Consider the following 22,816-nt stretch of genomic DNA (forward strand, 5'->3'; position numbering starts at 1 on the left):
TTTTTACAATATCAGTCAAAGTCTGCAGCTACCTGGCCAGCAAAACGATATGACAGAGCAGCGGCACAAACACATGGCAGTTTAAAAGAATAGCGCATATCTATGAAACACAGCAGTGGCAAACAGGAAGACAGTTTGATAAACTATATGACCATATAAATTGTTTTAATTAATCAAGAACTAATAGCTTAAAATTAAAAGTCAAGTAGAAAAGATAAATTAATAACTTAAAAATATAAGAAATACTTATTGATAGGGGTCCCCTCCTATCAAAATTAGTAACCAGACCCGGACTTCTGAACCTTGGCTAGCATTGTAAAATAGGGGGAAAAAACAGCATGGGGTTCCACCTATTTCCCAATAGCCAGCATTGGACTGACTAGCTGGGGGGGTGTAATGCTATAGCAGGGAGATACACAGAATGGGGTCCCCCTGCCATAATGTTAACCAGCCGCAAACTGGTCAGCACAGGGTTGGAATCATTCAGAATGACACGACCGGGAAAAAAAAGGGACAACCAGCCCTGGTGACAGGTTGCTGCTGGTAACTCCATGGAAATGAATGGGGAAGTGCTGATTCGCTGAGAGTGCATCCTTCACACTGTGTGGGGAATGTTTTTTTTTTAATATAAATATAAACAATATTTGGTGTGTGTCGTGTCTCATTTACTTTTGTTTTTACAGGTGGGCTACGGTCCCTTAATGTCTGGGCATGCTGGCACTTTTTGTTCTACTAGTGCAATCATGCTGGGGCTGGCTGTAAAAAACAATATTATTTACTATTCACTCACTATCACCCCCACACCCAAAGCCCATTCAGCCCAGGGTTGGTTGGTACTCGGAAGGGGGGAATCCATTTTTGGGGGGGTCTTGACTTTCCACGGGATTCCATCTTAGGGTTGACCAGTTTGGGTCTGGTTAACATTATGGCAGGGGGACCTCATTCTGTGTGTCTCCCTGCTATAGCATTACACACACCCCACCCCCGTTACACCCCCCCCTGACTGGTTCAGTGTGGTGCTGTTATTAAGTAATAGGGGAAACCCCATAGTCCATGTTCAGGGCTAGTTATGGATTTTTTGAGGGAGACCCCATGCCTTTTGTTTTAAAAAATAAACCATTGGAGCTATTGTTAACACATAATGAACCCTGCTCAGATCATACAAAGGCAAAGCTGCTTCAGGGAGGAATCAAAAGTAGAAGGAATATAACAGGTAGGGAAAATTGTGTGTTGGCTCATTTTGAAAACTGATTTTGTCGGGAGAAACCTACTTAATTTTAAAAGATGATCTATGGACTTCCATAGACAACTGATCTTGATAAATCTGAAGTCTTTCACCAAAAAAAAGACAGTTTTAGTCAACAGAATTATCCTACCACAGCTGTAGTGATATGTTTTCAAAAAGTTACTTTTACCCGACAATAAAGTGTCTGCAATGATATGAGTTCATATAGCTTCCCTGTGATGTCAGGCTTTCCGCCACCAGAAGAGCAAAAAGGAGGAGAGAAACAGACCTCGGTGTTAGGAGAAGGCAGTGACGTGGGGTAGTCAAAATGTGTGGAAATACGGCAAGGTAAGAAAGCACCATGCTCTTTCAGCTGAAGGTTATGTGAGGACTCTGGTCTATAGACCTTAGGTTTCCCATAAATAGAGAGGGAATATTTTATATTGCCTGGGGCCCATAACATGAAACAAAAGGTTTCGAGTACACTCACGAGAGGTACATGGCTGGAAGGGAATGGGATTGAAATACTGATGGCTCAACAGCCACCGGTTCAAATCCTGACAGCGGAAGGTCGACAGTAGAAGATCCCGACACCCGGTGGAAAGTATCCTAACCCTCCCCTCTCCCCCCTAACCCTCCCAACTAGTGCCTAACCCTATCCTCCCCCCAGGAGTGCCTAAACCCTAAACCTAACCCTCCCGGGGGGGCCTAACCCTAACCTCCCCCCGGTGGTGCCTGACCCTAACCCCCCTTCCCCTAGCCTAACCCTAACCTTCCCCGTGGTGTGCCTAACCCTAAGTCCCCCTGGGAGTTCCTAAACCTAACCCCCTCAACCCCGGGCTAAGTGTTATACTTACCCAGCACACGACAAAAGGGATGGCGGGGGTTGGTCTTCTGGTGTCAGAATTAAGATAGGCGTTAAGACTAGCCCACGTGGGAACTGTCAGAAGCCGGAGCCAATCAGTGACCGCTAACTGTAGAGCGGCCGCTGATTGGCTCCGGCTTCTGACAGCTCCAATGTGGGCTTGTTAGTGAGTCAGGAGCCAGAGCCAATCAGCGTACATTTTGGCTGCCGGCTCCTGACTCACTGATCAGTCAGGAGCTGGTTAGTGCTGTATGTGGTCACACACAAACAGCGCTAACCTTAGTAAATGGTTCGGGTGTCCATTTTTTTTTCAAAGACCCCCATGGATGCTATGGAGACCAGCGCGATGGAGGAGGTGAGTATAGGATCTTTATTGCAGGTACTCCAAATGGGATTCTATTTGAAGAAGGGGACGTGATCACCTGGCAGCAGGTAAGTATGTGTGAGTGGGTAGGTGTATGTATTAAACTTTTACTTGTCACGTTGTGTGTATACTGTCATTATGTAACTATTTATTTTACAGTGGGAGCATGAGTGATGGCCGTCTGCTGGCACTTGTAGTTACATATATACGTGCCAAAGGGCAGGCAAGCTGGCACCTGTAGTTCCACTGTAAAATACAATAGTTTACATTTATTTACCACTTTATTACCCCGTACCCAATGCTCCAGGGGAAGAGCTCCGGACTTCAGACCAAGCCAGGGGTTTCGGGAGAGGGGGGGTCTCTTCTTAGGGGGCCCACCTCCCCTGAGATCCCTGGCTTGGCCTGACCAGCTTGGAGTTGTAATGCTTTGGCCATGGAACCCTGGTGAAAGGTTCTCCTGGCTGTGGCATTACACCCCGGTCAGTTTGGTCCGGTGCTGGTTTTAATTATAGGGGGACCCCTACGCAATTTTTTTCCCCCCTATAATTAAAACCAGGACTGGCTCTGCAGCCTGGTGCTGGTTTGTAAATTATGGTGGAACCCTACTTGTAATTTTCGGAACCAGGACTTGCTGGCAAGTCTGAGGCTGGTTAGGCTTTTGGGGGGGACCCTACGTCATTTTTTAAAAAAAACATTTAACTTGTTTTTTTACAGATACAACACACAAGCAGCCTTCACATATCTCACTGATATGTGCAGGCTGCTTGCTGGGGTGAGTTTGGCAGAGAGAAAACGCTGCAATCTCGAGTGAGTAATCTCATCTAAACTCGCAAATAGGGGAAGAAATCTCTCTCTGCTTCACCATTGGATAACTCACTTTCAGTTAAACTCACTTCTTAGTAAATTTGCGTGTTTTAAAAGGGAAAACTCACCCGAGTTTTGGTGAAGCAAAGTGAGTTGAAACTAAAAAAAAATTTGACCAAACTCAATTCTTAGTAAATTTACCCCTAAGGATCTGTACCTTGTTCAGTAAGGCAACAAGGCTTTAGTTGCAACTAAGCAGTGTCGATCTAGTGAATAGCACACCAGACAGTAAGGCTGCAGTGGACAGTTTTATGCAGCGCGAGCAAGGGGGTAAGTACCTCTATATCTGTGTCACTTGAAAATGTCCCCATACTCTGAGGAAGCGGGGAAGTTCCATTGTTATTTGGTAGAGTGGCTTAAGTGGTATTGTCTCAAGAGGAAATTATGTCCCACCTGTTAAAGCACCCCCATATCATGAGCTGAGGCCATTTCATCAGGCAGCAGGCTGCTCAGGAGGAGAGATATGCCAGATGGAGGGAGTACTGTGTATTTAGGAGAAGAGTACTCTATTTAAAGGGGAGGAGCATGCATGCAGAAACTGATTCTTGGAAAGATGTAAAATGTATAACTGAAAAGCAGTGACATGTGGAAAGTTCCCTGTACAAAGTGTTTTAACTAATACCATGAGGCAGAATTACTTCCTATCATGGACTGCCTCAACCCCATGTGCTTGGCAACCCTGCATTTGTGAAAGTAAATTGAGCTTGATATAGATCTCCGTGTTAGTGTGATTATAAAAATGATCAACACAGCAATGTACCTGTCCCAAATCAAAGTTTCTCTCAATATCATTCGGTTGACTGGTACTAGTCAAACCTCCCAAGATCCAGTCAAGATGTTTAATATCTCACTTACTGCTCCAGAAGGTGCCAGTTAATATTGTAAGAAAAAGTGGAAACGCAAGACGCTACCACAAGTCACTTAGGATGGGGAGATGTGTGTAAGAGGAATTCCTCAATCAGACATAAAATGACAAAAGTAAAATTAAAAATTATTTTGCACACTTCTTCTGCTTATAAAAATAGGGTAGTCACCCAAATCCCGAGAGCAATCAATATATAGCAACAGGTGACAGTGTAATATTACTTACCCCACTGTAAGTAGCAGTGCTGGGCTTTGCCATTATAGTGAGCACTTCACTGAACTGGGCAGCATGTAAATTGCTGTGGAGACCTCATGCTGCTTATCACAGTGAGTAACATGGTATCATCTGCTATTGTTGCCAAGTACGGTAAATGGATTAGGATGACTGGGTTAGGATGGATCAGGGTCTGTGATTATTCTTAGCCCAAAACACAGAGATAATGGAGAGCGTATGAACCACCTCCAATGTTTGTGCTGCCACAGCCACTATCTATTCATGGCTTATTTCTTTCATATGGGTGATAATATGAACATCTCCAGTCATCCTAAAATGTTGAATATTATGTAGGGGAGAGGTGTTGTTGCTAAAAAATGAGTGAACAGTATTAATGAACACTGGTGCGGAGTGCCCCCGGGGTCCACTCTGTGTGCAGTGCCGGCTCCCTCACTGTGTCAGGAGTCAGGAGGCATGTAATGCTACAGTGCAGCACCCAGCTCCTGTCACTGATGAGGAGTCGGCACTGAGGTGTCACCCCTTGGCAAGTGACACCAGGTTGCGGCCTGTACCCCACTTGTGACGCCAGTGATGAATAAACATGTATGTGTTTGCCCTTTTTAAAATGTTATATGTCTATTAAAAACCACCACATCATGAATAAAGATGCCTTTGGCCTACAAGTCAGACCCTAAAACAGCTTGAGGAGTGCAATCATTTCCATAAAGAATAATAAGTAAATATGGATCTGCCAGGGAAATAGTCAATGTAAGGGTAGTGGCAGAATACATATCGCATGCTAATGGATATGACCTTAAGTGATTCATAATAAAAGCTATCTGTGCTGAAATGGCACTGATGCAGCAACCAGTCCTTTCATTTTATTCTGGTTGTATTTATACTAGCAGATGAAAAATAGCAGGTCATGAAGGAAGGTGAGGGTAACTCAGCCTCCAAGGGCACCGGTGTGGAACCCAGCTGAGCTATTCTAAAGGGCAGATATAAATAGTATTTTTGTTATCTAACATTGTAAAGGAAAACTTTAACCTACGCAATAAGGGCAGCTTAGCTTTAGTATTCAGTTTCTGGAATAGTTGCCAGCTGTAAGGACTGAACAATGGTGTAACTACATTATTTGGAGCCCAGGGCTAAATGAAAAATGGAGCCCCCCCATGTGTGCGCGTCAACAAGGGGTGTGGCCACTGAAAAATGGGTGCGTGTCAACATGACACACCACCGTTATTGTCACTCTGGGAACATTCCTTTCCATTCCATACCTTAATACCCCTAGTAGTGCCCCTTATGCAATGTCCCAGTAGTAGTGCCCCTTATGCAGTGCCCTCAGTAGTAGTGCCTCTTATGCAATGCCCCCTGTTGTAGTGCACATTATGCAGTGCCCCCAGTAGTTCCCCTTATACAGTGCCCCCAGTAGTAGTGCCTTATGCTATGCCCTGTCATTGTGCCCCTTATGCAGTGCCCCCATTATTGCCCCTTAAGCAGTGCCCAATATATAGTGCCCCTTATACAGTGCCCCAGTAGTGTCCCTTATGCAGTGCTCCCAGTAGTGCCCAATATATAATGCTCCCAGTAGTGCCCTATATACAGTGTCCCCACTAGTGCCCAATATACAGTGCCCCCAGTAGTGCCCCTTATGCAATGCCCCCGGTAGTGCCCAATATATAGTTCCCCCAGTAGTGCCCCTTATACAGTGCCCCTTATATAGTGCTCCCAATAGGAAACCTTATACAGTGCCCCCAGTAGTGCCCCAATATACAGTGCCCCCACTAGTGCCCCTTCTACAGTACCCCCAGTAGAACCCAATATATAGTGCTTCTTATGCAGTGCCCAATATATAGTGCCTCTTATACAGTTCCCCCAGACGTGCCCCTTATGCAGTGCCCCCAGTAGTACCCCTTATGCAGTGCCCCCAGTAATGCCCAATATATAGTACCCCTTATACAGTGCCCCAGTAGTACCCCTTATGCAGTGCCCCCAGTAGTGCCCAATATATAGTGCCCCTTATACAGTGCCCCAGAAGTACCCCTTATGCAGTGCCCCCAGTAGTGCCCAATATATAGTGCCCCTTATGCAGTGCCCAATATATAGTGCCGCTTATAGTGCCCCCCAGTAGTGCCCAATATATAGTACCATTAGTGCCCCTTATATAGTGCCCTCAGTAGTGCTCAATATATAGTGCCCCCCATAGTGCCCAATACACACATAAGACACACACAAACAACACATACCAGAATCCTCACTCCTGCTCCTGGGCCCACCGCCGCTGTCCGCTGCTCCCGTCCTACTCGGCACTGTGGTAGAGACGTCATGACGTCTCTCCCTTCACCCAATGTGGGAGCCAGAAGGCGGAGCTCATGAGTGAGCTCCAGCCCGACTGGCCCTGGGTGTAGCAGCAATAAGAGTCTATCTGACTGTTATTGGCTGCAGTGCTAAAACAAACACACCACCGGCAGCATGTTTGTTTTAATTTGTAGTGTCGCAGACTGCATGTGCCCTGGACTGCGGACAATGGGCCCCCTCCCCCAGCGCCACCGGGTCCGACGGCGACAGGGCATGTGCTGGGCTCGATCCCCCCACGTTAAGCAACTGTAAATGAACCCTGGTGAGGGGTATGGTAATGTGTCTACTGGCACCAATAGGAAGGGAGGCGGGTATTAATTACCAAGCCCAGGCTTGTTGGAGGGACCTGGCGGGGGGCCCAGTTCAGCTGCTGAGGGGGACAAATGTTAGCAAATTTTTTAGGGGACGTGGCCACACTCCCCATATTGGTTACATCCCCAGCACCCTGGTCCTTGTCAGCTCTCGACAGCCCTGAATGTGACACTACTGCTCCCAGAACATTGTATATAAACTAGGGGTGAGCGGGTTCGGATTTCTGAAATCCGAACCCCCCCGAGCCCCCCCGATCCGAGTCCGATCCGAGTCAGGCTCGACTTTTCCCGCCTGACTCGGATCTGAAATCGAGGCAAAACGTCATCTTCCCGCCTTCCGAGTCTCGCGGGTTTTGGATCCTATATAAGGTACACACGTCGGCGCCATTTTCTCACTCGGCTGTGGACAGTGAAGAGGGAGGGTGGGAGTTAGGGCTGTGTAGTGTAGTGTAGTGTAGTGCTGCTGTTGTCCACTACTTCAAAGTCCATAGGGGCTGGCTGTGTTGTGCTGTGCTGCTGTTGTTAATAGGGGCTGTGTCCACTACTTCAAAGTCCATAGGGGCTGGCTGGACTGTGTTGTGCAGTCAGTTCTCCATAGGGGCTGTGTCCACTCCAAAGTCCTGTGCAGTGTCCCAGTCCTAAAGGAGTGCTGTAGTGTTGTCCAGGGGGTGCTCTGTCCATCAGGGGTGCTCCCCCCAAGTGCTAAAAAAATAATATATTTTCTGTGTTTGTGAATTGTGTGCGCAGTAGCCGCACGTGCATCAACAAAGTAGTGCCAAGCGTGCGCCTGTGTCATAAGTAAAGGGCCGGCTGGCTTGACCGTTAAGGGTGCTGTAACCCCCGAAAGTACACTCCAGTCCAAACCAAAAAAAATATTATTTTCTGTGTTTGTGAATTGTGTGCGCAGTAGTCGCACGTGCATCAACAAAGTAGTGCCAAGCGTGCGCCTGTGTCATAAGTAAAGGGCCGGCTGGCTTGACCGTTAAAGGGTGCTGTAACCCCCAAAGTACACTCCAGTCCAAACCAAAAAAAAAATTATTTTCTGTGTTTGTGAATTGTGTGCGCAGTAGCCGCACGTGCATCAACAAAGTAGTGCCAAGCGTGCGCCTGTGTCATAAGTAAAGGGCCGGCTGGCTTGACCGTTAAGGGTGCTGTAACCCCCGAAAGTACACTCCAGTCCAAACCAAAAAAAAAATTATTTTCTGTGTTTGTGAATTGTGTGCGCAGTAGCCGCACGTGCATCAACAAAGTAGTGCCAAGCGTGCGCCTGTGTCATAAGTAAAGGGCCGGCTGGCTTGACCGTTAAAGGGTGCTGTAACCCCCGAAAGTACACTCCAGTCCTAACCAAAAAAAAATTATTTTCTGTGTTTGTGAATTGTGTGCGCAGTAGCCGCACGTGCATCAACAATGTAGTGCCAAGAGTGCGCCTGTGTCATAAGTAAAGGGCCGGCTGGCTTGACCGTTAAGGGTGCTGTAACCCCCGAAAGTACACTCCAGTCCAAACCAAAAAAAAAATTATTTTCTGTGTTTGTGAATTGTGTGCGCAGTAGCCGCACGTGCATCAACAAAGTAGTGCCAAGCGTGCGCCTGTGTCATAAGTAAAGGGCCGGCTGGCTTGACCGTTAAGGGTGCTGTAACCCCCGAAAGTACACTCCAGTCCAAACCAAAAAAAAAATTATTTTCTGTGTTTGTGAATTGTGTGCGCAGTAGCCGCACGTGCATCAACAAAGTAGTGCCAAGCGTGCGCCTGTGTCATAAGTAAAGGGCCGGCTGGCTTGACCGTTAAAGGGTGCTGTAACCCCCAAAGTACACTCCAGTCCAAACCAAAAAAAAATTATTTTCTGTGTTTGTGAATTGTGTGCGCAGTAGCCGCACGTGCATCAACAAAGTAGTGCCAAGCATGGGCCTGTGTCATAAGTAAAGGGCCGGCTGGCTTGACCGTTAAGGGTGCTGTAACCCCCGAAAGTACACTCCAGTCCAAACCAAAAAAAAAATTATTTTCTGTGTTTGTGAATTGTGTGCGCAGTAGCCACACGTGCATCAACAAAGTAGTGCCAAGCGTGCGCCTGTGTCATAAGTAAAGGGCCGGCTGGCTTGACCGTTAAGGGTGCTGTAACCCCCGAAAGTACACTCCAGTCCAAACCAAAAAAAAAATTATTTTCTGTGTTTGTGAATTGTGTGCGCAGTAGCCGCACGTGCATCAACAAAGTAGTGCCAAGCGTGCGCCTGTGTCATAAGTAAAGGGCCGGCTGGCTTGACCGTTAAGGGTGCTGTAACCCCCGAAAGTACACTCCAGTCCAAACCAAAAAAAAAATTATTTTCTGTGTTTGTGAATTGTGTGCGCAGTAGCCACACGTGCATCAACAAAGTAGTGCCAAGCGTGCGCCTGTGTCATAAGTAAAGGGCCGGCTGGCTTGACCGTTAAGGGTGCTGTAACCCCCGAAAGTACACTCCAGTCCAAACCAAAAAAAAAATTATTTTCTGTGTTTGTGAATTGTGTGCGCAGTAGCCGCACGTGCATCAACAAAGTAGTGCCAAGCGTGCGCCTGTGTCATAAGTAAAGGGCCGGCTGGCTTGACCGTTAAGGGTGCTGTAACCCCCGAAAGTACACTCCAGGCCAAACCAAAAAAAAATTATTTTCTGTGTTTGTGAATTGTGTGCGCAGTAGCCGCACGTGCATCAACAAAGTAGTGCCAAGAGTGCGCCTGTGTCATAAGTAAAGGGCCGGCTGGCTTGACCGTTAAAGGGTGCTGTAACCCACAAAGTACACTCCAGTCCAAACCAAAAAAAAAATTATTTTCTGTGTTTAGCCGCACGTATATATCAAATCGATATAACATAAATGGAGGACCAAACTTTCTCCGATAAAAATAAAATAGAGAAAGATCAAGAACCACTTCCTCCTAGTGCTGAAGCTGCTGCCACTAGTCATGACATAGACGATAACATGCCATCAACGTCGTCTGCCAAGGCCGATGCCCAATGTCATAGTAGAGGGCACATACAATCCCAAATGGCAAAGTTCAGGAAAATGACCTTGAAAAAGACATTTAAATCAGCTGAAGAGAAACGTAAACTTGCCAATATGCCATTTACGACACGGAGTGGCAAGGAACGGCTAAGGTCGATCCCTAGTATGTTCATGACTAGTGGTTCAGCTTCACATGACGATGGAAGCCCTCCTCCCACTAAAAAAATCAAAAGAGTTAAGCTGGCAAAAGCACAGCGAAGAACTGTGCTTTCTAAGAAGATATCACAAATCCCCAAGGAGAGTCCAAGTGTGGTGGTGGTTGCGATGCCTGACCTTCCCAGCACTGGACGGGAAGAGGTGGCTCTTTCCACCATTTGCATGCCCCCTGCAAGTGCTGAAAGGAGCACCCACAGTCCACTTGCTGATATGCAAATTGAAGATGTCACTGTTGAAGTACAACAGGATGAGGATACTGGTGTAGCTGGCGCTGAGGAGGAAGTTGGCGAGGAGGATTCTGATGGTGATGTGGTTTGTTTAAATCAGGCTCCGGGGGAGACAGTTGTTGTCCGTGGGATGAAAAAGCCCATCACGGTCATGCCTGGGCAGAAGACCAAACATTCCACCTCTTTGGTCTGGCAATATTTCTATCCAAATCCGGACAACAACTGTCTTGCCATATGTACCATATGTAAAGGTGAAATAAGTAGGGGTAGGGACGTCAACCACCTAGGAACATCCTCCCTTATACGGCACCTGCAGCGCGTTCATAAAAAGTTACTGTCAAGTTCAGAAACTTTGGCTAAGACCGTAAGCAGTCCAGGGACACCTAAATCCCGTTGTCCTGTTGTATCCAAGCGCCTGCAAACCACACCGTCAACTCCCTCCTCGTCAATTTCCTCCTTAGTCAGGATCGGAAGTAGTCCTGCAGGCCATGTCACTGGCATGACTGACTCTCCTATCCGGGATTCCTCTGGAGGATCCTGCATTGCTACGCCTACTGCTGCCGCTGCTGCTGTTGCTGCTGCTGGGAGTCGTTCATCATCCCAGAGAGGAAGTAGGAACACCACTACTTTTACTAAACAATTGACCCTCCAACAGTCCTTAGCGAGGAGGATGAAGTACGACAGCAGTCATCCTGAAGCAAAACGTATAACTGAGGCCTTGACTGCTATGTTGGTGTTAGACGTGCGTCCGGTATCCGCCATTAGTGCAGTGGGATTTAGACAATTGATGGAGGTAGTGTGTCCCCGGTTCCAAATCCCGTCTAGATTCCACTTCACTAGGCAGGCGATACCGAGACTGTACAGAAACGTCAGAAAAAGTGTCCTCAGTGTCCTGAAAAATGCCGTTGTACACAATGTCCACTTAACCACGGACATGTGGACAAGTGGAACAGGGCAGACTAAGGACTATATGACTGTGACAGCCCACTGGGTAGATGTATCACCTTACGCAGCAACAGCAGCAGCGTCACCAGTAGCAGCATCTCAGAAACGCCAGCTCGTTACAAGGCAGGCTACGCTGTGTATCACCGGTTTCAGTAAGAGGCACACCGCCGACAACCTCTTAGAGAAACTGAGGGAAATCATCGCCCAGTGGCTTACCCCACTTAGACTCTCCTGGGGATTTGTGATATCTGACAACGCCACCAATATTGTGCGGGCATTACATCTGGGCAAATTCCAGCACGTCCCATGTTTTGCTCACACAATAAACTTGGTGGTGCAGAATTTTCTGAAAAGCGACAGGGGCGTGCAGGAGACGCTTTGGGTGGCCCGAAAAATTTCTGGCCACTTTCGCCATTCAGCGACTGCGTGCCGAAGACTGGAGCGCCAGCAAACACTCTTGAACCTGCCCCGCCATCACCTGAAGCAAGAGGTTGTGACACGGTGGAACTCAACCCTCTATATGCTTCAGAGGATGGAGGAGCAGCAAAAGGCCATACAAGCCTATACATCCACCTATGACATAGGCAAAGGAGGGGGTATGCACCTGACTCAAGCGCAGTGGAGAATGATTTCCGTGTTGTGCAAGGTTCTCCAGCCCTTCGAACTTGCCACACGTGAAGTCAGTTCAGACACTGCCAGCTTGAGTCAGGTCATTCCCCTCATCAGGCTTTTGCAGAAGCAGCTGGAGAAAGTGAAGGAGGAGCTAAGACGGAGCGATTCCGCTCGGCATGTGGGACTTGTGGATGAAGCCCTTCATTCGCTTTGCCAGGATTCCAGGGTGGTCAATCTGTTGAAATCAGACCACTACATTTTGGCCACCGTGCTCGATCCTAGGTTTAAAGCCTATGTGGTGTCTCTCTTTCCGGCCGACACAAGCCTGCAGAGGTGCAAAGACCTGCTGGTGAACACACTGTCAGCTGAAGCGGAACGTGACACGTCAACAGCTCCTTCTTCATTTTCTCCTGCAACTGGGGCTGCCAGGAAAAAACTTAGGTATCCTAAGCAACCCGCTGGCGGTGATGCAGGACAGGCAGGACCAAGTTTGGACATCTGGTCCGGACTGAAGGACCTGGCAACAATTTCTGACATGTCTACTGTCACTGCATATGATACTGTCACCATTGACAGAATGGTGGAGGATTACATCGGTGACAGCATCCAAGTAGGCATGGCAGACAGTCCATACCTGTACTGGCAGGAAAAAGAGGCAATTTGGAGGCCCCTGTACAAACTGGCTCTATTTTACCTGAGTTGCCCCCCCTCCAGTGTGTACTCCGAAAGAGTGTTTAGTGCAGCCGGGAACCTTGTCAGCGAAAGGCGTAGGAGGTTGCTTCCACAGAATGTGGAGAAGATGATGTTCATCAAAATGAATTATCAGCTCTTCCAGGGAGACCAGCCTCCAGAAGGTACAGAGGGACCTGTGGTGGTGGATTCAAGTGGGGACGAGTTAATACTTTGTGAGGATGAGGATGTACACACTGAAGAGGGTGAGGAATCGGTGGATGAGGAGGATGAGGATGACATCTTGCCTCCATAGAGCCAGTTTGTGCAGGGACACATTAATTGCCAGCTTGTTTTGTGGGGGCCCAAACGAACCAATCATTTCAGCCACAGTTGTGTGGCAGACCCTGGCGCTGAAATGATTGGTTTGTTAAAGTGTGCATGTCCTGTTTATACAACATAAGGGTGGGTGGGAGGGCCCAAGGACAATTCCATCTTGCACCTCTTTTTTTTCTTTGCATTATGTACAGTTTGGGGCCTAGTTTTTCAAACTGCCATCCTGTCTGCCACTGCAGTTTCACGCCTAGATGGGTCACGTGTTTGTGCCGCCCACTCGTGTCGCTTAGCATAGTCATCCAGCTACCTCGGTGCAACGTTTTGGACATAAAAACACTATTGTGAGGTGTGAGGTGTTCAGAATAGACTGGAAATGAGTGGAAATTAAGGTTATTGAGGTTAATAATAGCATAGGAGCAGAAAAACCTACAAATTCTGTGATTTTAGCTGTTTTTATGCTTTTTTAAAAAAAAATACAGATCCAAAACACAAAACCCAGAACCCAAAACACGGAAGGGTGGTTTTGGCAAAACCAATCCAGATCCAAAACACGAAGAAAGATCCAGATCCAAAACCAAAACACAAAACACGAAAAGTGGCCGGTGCACACCCCTAATATAAACCATTGTTTTGCTGTGATTAGGAACTGTGCTAGCTGAGTAAGAGACAAATAAAGAATTGTTCTTTAAGAGAGATGTTAAAGTATGCTTGAAATAGTTATGATTATACAGAATGAGGTTGATGTTGAGTTTGATCATATATAATGTTATGCAACCATAAAGATTCATGTGTTGAAGGAAGGAAGTTGAACAAATATATATATTTTTTTAATAAGACGGCTTGGCGCTCTTACATTTGTTTCACATCTGCACTGCACCACATATAATATACATTTTATGCCACAGTATCTTTAAAGTATGTGCTAAGCACCCAAGTACTGTATTTGTGGGCACTCTGGTGAGGTCTGCTCCATCCATAACTAGCTTTAAAGGAGGGTTATGTTTCACCACATCCTGCTGTTTACACAGAGAACTAGAGAGTTCACAGTATGACACTGAAAACATGTTTTTTTATTCTCCTTTCATCAAATATCAATTTTAGAGAACATTACCCAAATTGATAATGATGTTACGTAGCCTTTTTGCAGTGTATGTTAATCACTAGACTGACACAGAGTTTTTTTTTTGCATGTCACCCTATTGCTCAATCTGTCACTCTTAGTCAAGATTGATAATTCTGTCACAATAAATTTGGCTTTTAAGCATGATCTATAAGCAGGTATGATGTCGCTGAAGGGATGGTCAATTCATTGTCCTTAATATTTGAAAAAAGAAAACCTCTAAAATAGACCTACATTTAATAGTATGCGATTTGCTGGCACTGGCTGGATTTCAGCAAGATAGTCACAAAATTTAAAGTGGCAATTAGTTTTAAGGCAAATCCAGTTTAGTTTTGCCTTAAAACTAATTGCTGCTTTAAATCTAGGTTGATATTACCTTAGAACTAATTGCCGCATTAAATCTAGTGGCTATCTCTCTGAAGTAGCACAGGTGCCCGCAAATTGCAAGCTACTCTAATTTATGTTAGTGAGTGCACTTCATGACACATTTTGAATTCAGCTAGGAAAGTCCAATCATTTGAGCTTCACCCATCAGAATATGTAAAAATGTAACCATTTTACAGTCACTGCCCTCTTGACACACAGGGCCTGATTCAGACCCGGTCGCAAGGCTGCGTTCGCATGCAGCTTGCCGATGTTTGCAATCTGCGCAAGCATACAAGACGCAGTGTGCGTGCACGAACCAGTCACTGTGATCAGGAAGCGTTCGCAGCCAGTACACAGATGCTCCGCAAGCATGAGTGACAGGACATGCCGTTTGTGGTTGGTGATAGGGGGTGGTTGATGGTAACGGCAGTGGCGGAACTCCCGGAGACAATGGAGTCATTTGCCGCCGGGCGCCAGCCCTGAAGGGGGCACCTGGCTCCATTGTCCCCCGGCCGTTCCGGGCACTGCATGGAAAAGGAGCGCTGCTGATCGACGCTCCACCTCCCGTGGCATAACTACGGGCGGTGCGGGGTGGACGGCAGCAGCACTGGAGCAGGGATTAAGGTAAGTATTTTGTTTTTATTTGTTTTGTGTGTGTATACGCACACACGTGCGGGGGGTGCTCAATACTGGGGGGCCTACAGGGAGCATTACGGTTGTCACTACAGGGGGCTTACTACAGGGGGCATTACTGGGGACACAACAGGGGGCTTACTACTGGGGTCCTACAGGGGGCATTACTGGGGTCACTACAGGGGGCTTACTACTGGGGGCCTACAGGGGGCTTACTACAGGGGGCATTACTGGGGTCACTACAGGGGCTTACTACTGGGGGCATTACAGGGGGCTTACTACTGGGGTCACTACAGGGGCTTACTACTGGGGCATTACAGGGGGCTTACTACTGAGGGCATTACAGGGGGCTTACTACTGGGGGCACACTACTGGGGGCACTACAGGGGCTTACTACTGGGGGCACTACAGGGGGTTTACTACTGGGGGCATTACAGGGAGCTTACTACTGGGGGCATTATTGGGAGCACTACAACTGGGAGCAATACAGGGGCCCTTACTACTGGGGGCACTTCAAGGGGAATTACTACTGGGGCACTGCAGGGAGCATTACTACTGGGGGCACTACAAGGGCATTACAACTGGGGGCACTACAGGAGCCCTTACTACCAGGGGCACTGTATAGAGGGACAACTACTGGAGGTACTGCATAGGGGGACCATTACTGGGGGGCACTACATAGGCGGGCACTGCATAGGGGGACCTCTACAGAGGGCACTGCACAGTGGGACCACTACTGGGGGAACTGTATAGGGGGGCTGCGTCAGCTGGGGCTAGCATAGGTGCTGGGGGGGTGGTTATTTTTAATTTGGGGGGGCACCAACATTTATCTTGCCTCCGGGCACCTGGGATGAAGTTACGCCACTGGGTAATGGGGGGTGTGGTGGTGCAAATGCAGGCGTGTCTGTGCGTTGGAACGCCATTTCAAGGACATGCATAATTAAGACGCATCGTCAGCATACACGTCACATGGCTGAATTAAACACAGCAGCACTCGCAGTGCTTGCGGTAGGGTATGGTCAACCACAAGTGGTGCGTATGGGTCCGATGTCAGCCGATGTTACCGATTGTTTAATACACTTCTTGTGAAGTATGTTACTAAGGGAAAGTGGGCGTCTTGTGTCAGGCTGGTGGGTGTCTAATTTCATACCGCTATCACACGGCAAAACATAGTGGGCATGCTAATGTCTTGCTAGCGATTGCGGGATTTGCATACTTTGGCTGTGGACGGCTGCGTGCGAACGCAGCCTTGCGACCGCGTTTGAATCGGGCCCACAGATCCAAGCATTTCTCATAAAAACAGTCAATTTATCCCAAAATAGGCATATGACATCACACATTAGCAAATGTGCTGTATGGGTAAGTAAATTACCCTAATAACTCTAGTGTAGACATCCCCGTTTTGGGTTAATATTTATAGTATATATATATATATATATATATATATATATATATATCTAAAAGGCCCCAGATTATGCACTCAATAATGCAGGGTGACCAAAGTGTCGATCGTGATCGAGAGGTTGACCACAGGCACTTATCCGGTAGATCATGGTGATGTCCAGCAGCTGCCAGTAAGATAAAGACTGATTCTTATTGGCTTGCTGCACTGAATCCATGGTTGGCTGAAGCGGCAGCTGTCCCTGTCAGCTGACATGTGTGATAGCAATAGCCAATAAGAATAATGCTGATTCTTATTGGCTGAGGCTGACCTGTACCTGATTGTTGCAATTTTAACAATAGTCATCCTCTCCACAGCCACTGGTGGCTCCACGCTGCATTTGGGACAAAGTCTGCTCACAGTGTGCATGCTGCTAGACAGTGTCTCTGCATCTATAACTACAGCCACTCTGAGCTACACAGTCCGATGCTCCTGGGAGCATGATCTGGATAGTAAAAAGGCGGCATACCGTCTAAGGCCCGTATACAATTAGTTTCGCGTACGCGATAAAGTTTTGCCTGCCAGAGTTTTTGCCTACATCGCGTATTTTAGCCGTGGAAACTTATTGTGCGCGTACCCACGATTCGTCCTATTTAATTCCAGAAGACGCGAAAATGGAGACACACGAAGTCAGAACAGGCGAAAAGTGGTGTCTGAATCGGTGAAATCAGCCTGAAACCCCCAAAAAGATGCGGAAACATTGGGGATCAGTGAAGTAGTGCCCGATTAGCCCTAATGAAACAGTTTGGGGTACTTAAGTTTGCACAATTGTCACTAATTAGCGTCTTTGCACAAGTGGTGTAGAATAGCATAAAGCAGTATTTTTTGTGAAAATAAGTAGTCCTGTCAAATTTGTTGTATAGGGGGTGCAAGCATATTTAATAGTCTCTAAAGTGAAGTTATAAGAAATGTAAAAAACGCACCTTCAGCAAAGACCCGCAATCAAAAAAACACCTCATCCCTACTTACAGACCCCCCAAAAATCAATTTTGCTAGATTTTAAGTTTGTACCCCCACTTTGCACTTTTCTGCTCTCATTTTCAAAGTGCTCTTTTTGGAGTGTACCTCAAATTTTTTTAGTTTTTTTTTATGCAGTTATCCTTTGGGGACTGTCCCAAGGGTGCTGAGTGGTTTCCCCACCTTTGCACTCCAAATTAGTGATTCTGCACTTTTTTTGTCCACCTATTCAGAGGCGAATGTTTTTCGCCTATTACATTACATTAATAAGTGTTTGCAATTGAATACAGAGATCAGTTTCCGCCTGGCAAAAAGTCGCAATCGGCGATACTTTTTCACGGATTCCGACTTTTCGCGGCTAGTTGAATACGGCCCTAAGTGTGGGGTGAAAGAGCTATCAGCTCACTGTTCAATTCAATACCACCTGTGTGAATAACACCCTGTTGTATGCAGCAATACTAACAACTAGTTCACTGCCAGTATTCATCTGTAGCATCTTTATATTTCATACTGTGGACATTGGTGTACTGATTGCAGTACTAACTTGACACTGTATGTTTTTACAGTTAATAGAGCCCTAAAAAGCTTACATCCCAACCTTCTCGATTTTGGAGTGACAGTCCCATGCCCCTTGCCGCAAGGCCACTCCCACTTTTTCAGCATTTAGCCCAGCCTTGATGGTTGCTGGTCACATCCCCTCTGCTGGCTGACCACACCCGTTAAGCATGGGCCCATTCCACTGCATCCCCCTGTCCCCCTGGTTGGCCCTTTATGCCCTAATTTGCCAAAATTTACTATGATTAAATATTTTTGTATATTTGTTACACTTTTTGCATTCTGTAGAGTGTTAGAAGGTGTTGTCAGCATCTGACTACCCACCCCCCCAAGATAGATCTAAAAAAAACCTTCTCTTTTCTGCCTTGCAGCATGTAATCAGTGGTCCATATCTGCTGGAAGCTGGGATGCAAAATGTTAAGGTTTGTTAATATTAAAAATTGAAAACAAAACAGAGATATTGTTAGAAACTAAAACTAACTTAGCTGTCCTTTGAAAACTGATTAAAACTGATTATAGTACTAATCTGAGATTGTAACAGTATTATGTACAGAAGATTATGGCAGTACAAATGTTACTAATGTATTATACTTTAGAAACATAAAATCATTTAATCCACTGGGATTTATACAGTAAAATACTGCAGCCTTGTATGGAGAGTTAAAATTAGAACATGTGCATAACTGTTAAACTTCCTGTTAGTCTCATTTAAAGGAAACACCTGCATTGGTTCAGAATATTACTTTTAACTTGTATTATTGGAGAGGTTAAAGATTTTCTTTACAATGTTAGAAAACAAAAAAACAATTTATATCTGCCCTTTAGAATAGCTCAGTCGGGTTCCACACAGGTGCCCTTGGAGGCTGAGTTACCCTGACCTTCCTTCGTGACCTGCTCGCAAAGGCTGTTTTTCACCTGCTAGTATAAATACAACCAGACTAAAATGAAAGGACTGGTTACTGCGTCAGTGCCATTTCAGCACAGAGAGCTTTTATTAGGAATCACTTAAGGTCATATCCATTAGCAGGCGATATGCATTCTGCCACTACCCTTACATTGACTATTTCACGGGCAGATCCACATTATACTTTCTGGAAATGATTGCACTCCTTAAGCTGTTTTAGGGTTTGACGTGTAGGCCAAAAGTATTTTTATTCAGGTTGTGGTGGTTTCTAATAAATATATAACATTTTAAAAAGGGCATATATTATAGTGTGGGACATATTAACAAAGACAAACACATACATTTTAAGATGACTGGGGATGTTCATATTATCACCTATATGAAAGAAATAAGCCATGAATAGTGGCCGTGGCAGCACAAACATTGGAGGTGGATCACATGCTCTCTCTTTATCCCTGTGTTTTGGGTTGATACTAGTAATCACAGACCCTGATCCATCTTAATGGAGTCATCCTAATCCCTTTACTTTGCAACAATAGCAGTTGATACCATGTTACTTCACTGTGATAGGTAGCATTAGGTCTCCACAGCAATTTACATGCTGCCCAGATCAGTGATCAGAGCTCAGGACAATGGTATCAGGCCCTGAGACTGAGGCCCTCATTCAGAGGCGGTCGGAGGATGCAAGCAGTCGCTCAGAAACTGGGCGGCCGCTTGCATCCTGCCCGGGCGCCTCTGTTTCAGTCGTTAGGCTGTGGGTTAACACCCACAGCTCTAACGACCGCTAGGGTGATGGTCGCGATGGTCATTGACCATCGTGACCATCTGGGCTTACGACGAGACCCTAGGGTAGGGTCTCACTTGTCGTAAGCCCCGGAGAGCTTCTGGCTCTGTCAGAGCCGGAAGCTCTCCACTGACATCACTAGTGATGTCAGTGGGGCCTCCCCCAAACGGCAGGCATTCCCATGGGAACACCTCCGTTTGGGCTGCCACCACCCCGGCCCGCCTTCCAAACGGGGCGAGCTGTCAATCAACATCGACAGCTCGCCCCCTTTGGAAAGAGACCCGCTACGACCGGCGCTGTCGGTCGTAGCGGGTCTCACACATGCGCACGAAGGAGCCGGCTCCCTCGTGCGCATGTGCTCTAGACAAACATCGAGGCGGCCTTGCGGTCTTAGACCGTACGGCCGCCTCTGAATAAAGCCCTGATTTCCAGAGGAGCAAAATGCTGCAAGTGGGCTTCTCAGTTTTGTAGAAATCGTCAGCGGCTTTTGCATAAAGACAGACGTAACTGCGGCATAAGATGCAGCCACATACATTTGGAGAACACTTGGATGTAAAAGGATAAAGGTGTTTATATGGGAAGCATTCGGGAAGCCGACTGCCTAAATACCGGCAGCCGGCTTCCCGACTAGATGTAGATGCCCGCATTTCCCCGATGCCGGGAGACCAGCGCCCGGCATCCCGATCGTAGGGATGCCGGGCGCCGCGAGCGGACAGCTGCGGGGGGGAGGGTTAGGTTTAGGGCTCCCGGGGGGACTTAGGGTTAGGCATCCCCCCGGGAGGGTTAGGGTTAGGCTAGGGGGAGGGAGGGTTAGGGTTAGACACCCCCGGGGGGGGACTTAGGGTTAGGCACCCCCCCGGGGGACTTAGGTTTAGGCAGCGGGGAAGGGGGTGGTTAGGGTTAGGCACTTAGAGGGGGGATTAGGGTTAGGCACTTAGGGGGGAAGTTAGGGTTAGGCACCCCTAAGGAGGGTTAGGGTTAGGGGGGTTAGGTTAGGTTAGTACATACTTACCTATCCACGATCGGGATTTCCAGCGCTGTCGGGCTTCCACTGCTTCTAACTCTGCTCTTGTCGGGATGCCGCTGATGGGAATCGAACCGCCGGCCGGCGGTATTTCATACCCATTCCGTTTATATATATGTATAGGTGTTCTATAAGGGATGCTGTCAGGATACCGGCGGGCGCTATCCCTCCCGCCAATATCCTGATACTCACATCCCGACATGGGACTAAAGATAGGCGTCGAAATCCCAACGCCTATCATTAGCCCCACTACTAAATCCCGACACCCGGCATACCGAATGAAGGTAAGCCGGGTGTCTTAGCTTCTAGCTGCGGGCAGGGGAGGGTTAGCTTTAAGGACCCACAGGGGGACTTAGAGATAGGCACCCACCCGGGAGGGTTATGTTTAGGGTGCAGGAAGGGGGGGGTTAGCTTTAGCCACTAACCGGGGGAGGTTAGGGTTAGGCACTAGGGGGGGAGGTTAGGGTTAGGCACTAGGGGGGAGGTTAGGGTTAGGCACCACTAAGGGAGGGTTAGGGTAGGGAAAGGGGAGGGTTAGAGTACTTACTGCCTGTAGTCAGGCTTTCGACCCCCCCAGGCTGCCGCTGTCTGTATTTGATCCGGCGGCTAAACAGCTGAAGGCATTACATACCAATTCCATTCTATAAATGTGAATGATATATATGCACACACATTTTTAGAACATATTCACATTCCAAGAAAATAGATTGGGACACCAATCCTCTGTCATACCCGGGATTCAAACCAATCACCTCTTGCCTCATTGCAGCCAGACACCTTACACATGGAATTATATGCTCCTGTATTAGAAGCTTGTGAAGTCTAACTATATGAAGCTACTTGTAATTTTAAAACATCCAATTCCTTGCAGCCAGACACTACATAGAACTGTTCAGCTGCAATGGTTTATACTGACAACTACTGTACATATAGTTTCATATACTGTAGTTAGAATGGGATACATTCAGAATCTCTACAGTGAGGATTTCTGCGTTTAGAATGCAGACGCCGAATCCTGAAGGTAAGTTAGGGAGAGGACTAGGGTTAGGCATTAGGGACAGGGTTAGGCACTAAGGGAGGAGGGTTAGGTTTAGGGTGCGGGGAGGGGAGGTTAGGCTTAGGCACTAGGGTGAGGTTAGGTTTAGGCACAGGGAGGGAGGGTTAGTGGTTAGGTTAGGGTTACTTACCTAGAGCTGCCGGGATTGTAACCTGGTTGGAATGCCGGAATCGGGACCGCCGGCATCCCGTACCCATCCAGTTAGCTTTAACAGGCTTACTTCACATGAGCAAATAGCTCAATGTACAAGGTGTCTCACTGCTAAAGTGTGAAGTGATGGGTTTGATTCCTTGGTATAACAGTATTTTGAAATGTGTTTAATTAAGGAGAATGTGACTGAAGGAGAGCAGATGTCGAGTCTCAAAGACAAGAAAGCTACAAGAAAGAAACATCAGTGGAGTGGGGAAGGCACCTCTCCAGCCCGGCGCCCCCTATAATGCTTATCGCATTGTGCCTGCCATGGCTGCTGGTGCACTAGTAGACTGTACAATAAAAGTGTCATTAGTTGTTATAATGCATTTGTATTTAAGTGTCACAAAAAACGTTTTTTTCCTCTTTAAAAACTATCTATACGAGTGTTGGTACATTCTGATATGAGCTAAAAAAACTGAATACATAACATGCTATATTGGCATCATAATCTTTTGTGTGTTTGTTGACTTTAGAGCTGTATATAAAATGCAGATTTAATGCAAACATCTATCATAAAAGTTACATTTATTTTTTTTTCTACTCATAAAATAAACCAGTTATCAAGATTACTCATCCATTTACTTGTAATGTAATGCAATGAACCATGACATACTCAGTTGATTTCAGTACAGTTTTCAGACCACTGTATCTCGGTGTAATCGTCCAGATCAGATTTTGTTGAATTACCGGTAAGGTGATGTTCCTAAAACTCAAAGAACTAACGTATTTGGACAGATTAAGA

The sequence above is a fragment of the Taudactylus pleione genome, unplaced genomic scaffold, assembly GCF_031769625.1.
Source record: "Taudactylus pleione unplaced genomic scaffold, aTauple2 ptg000184l, whole genome shotgun sequence".
Lineage (NCBI taxonomy): Eukaryota > Metazoa > Chordata > Amphibia > Anura > Myobatrachidae > Taudactylus > Taudactylus pleione.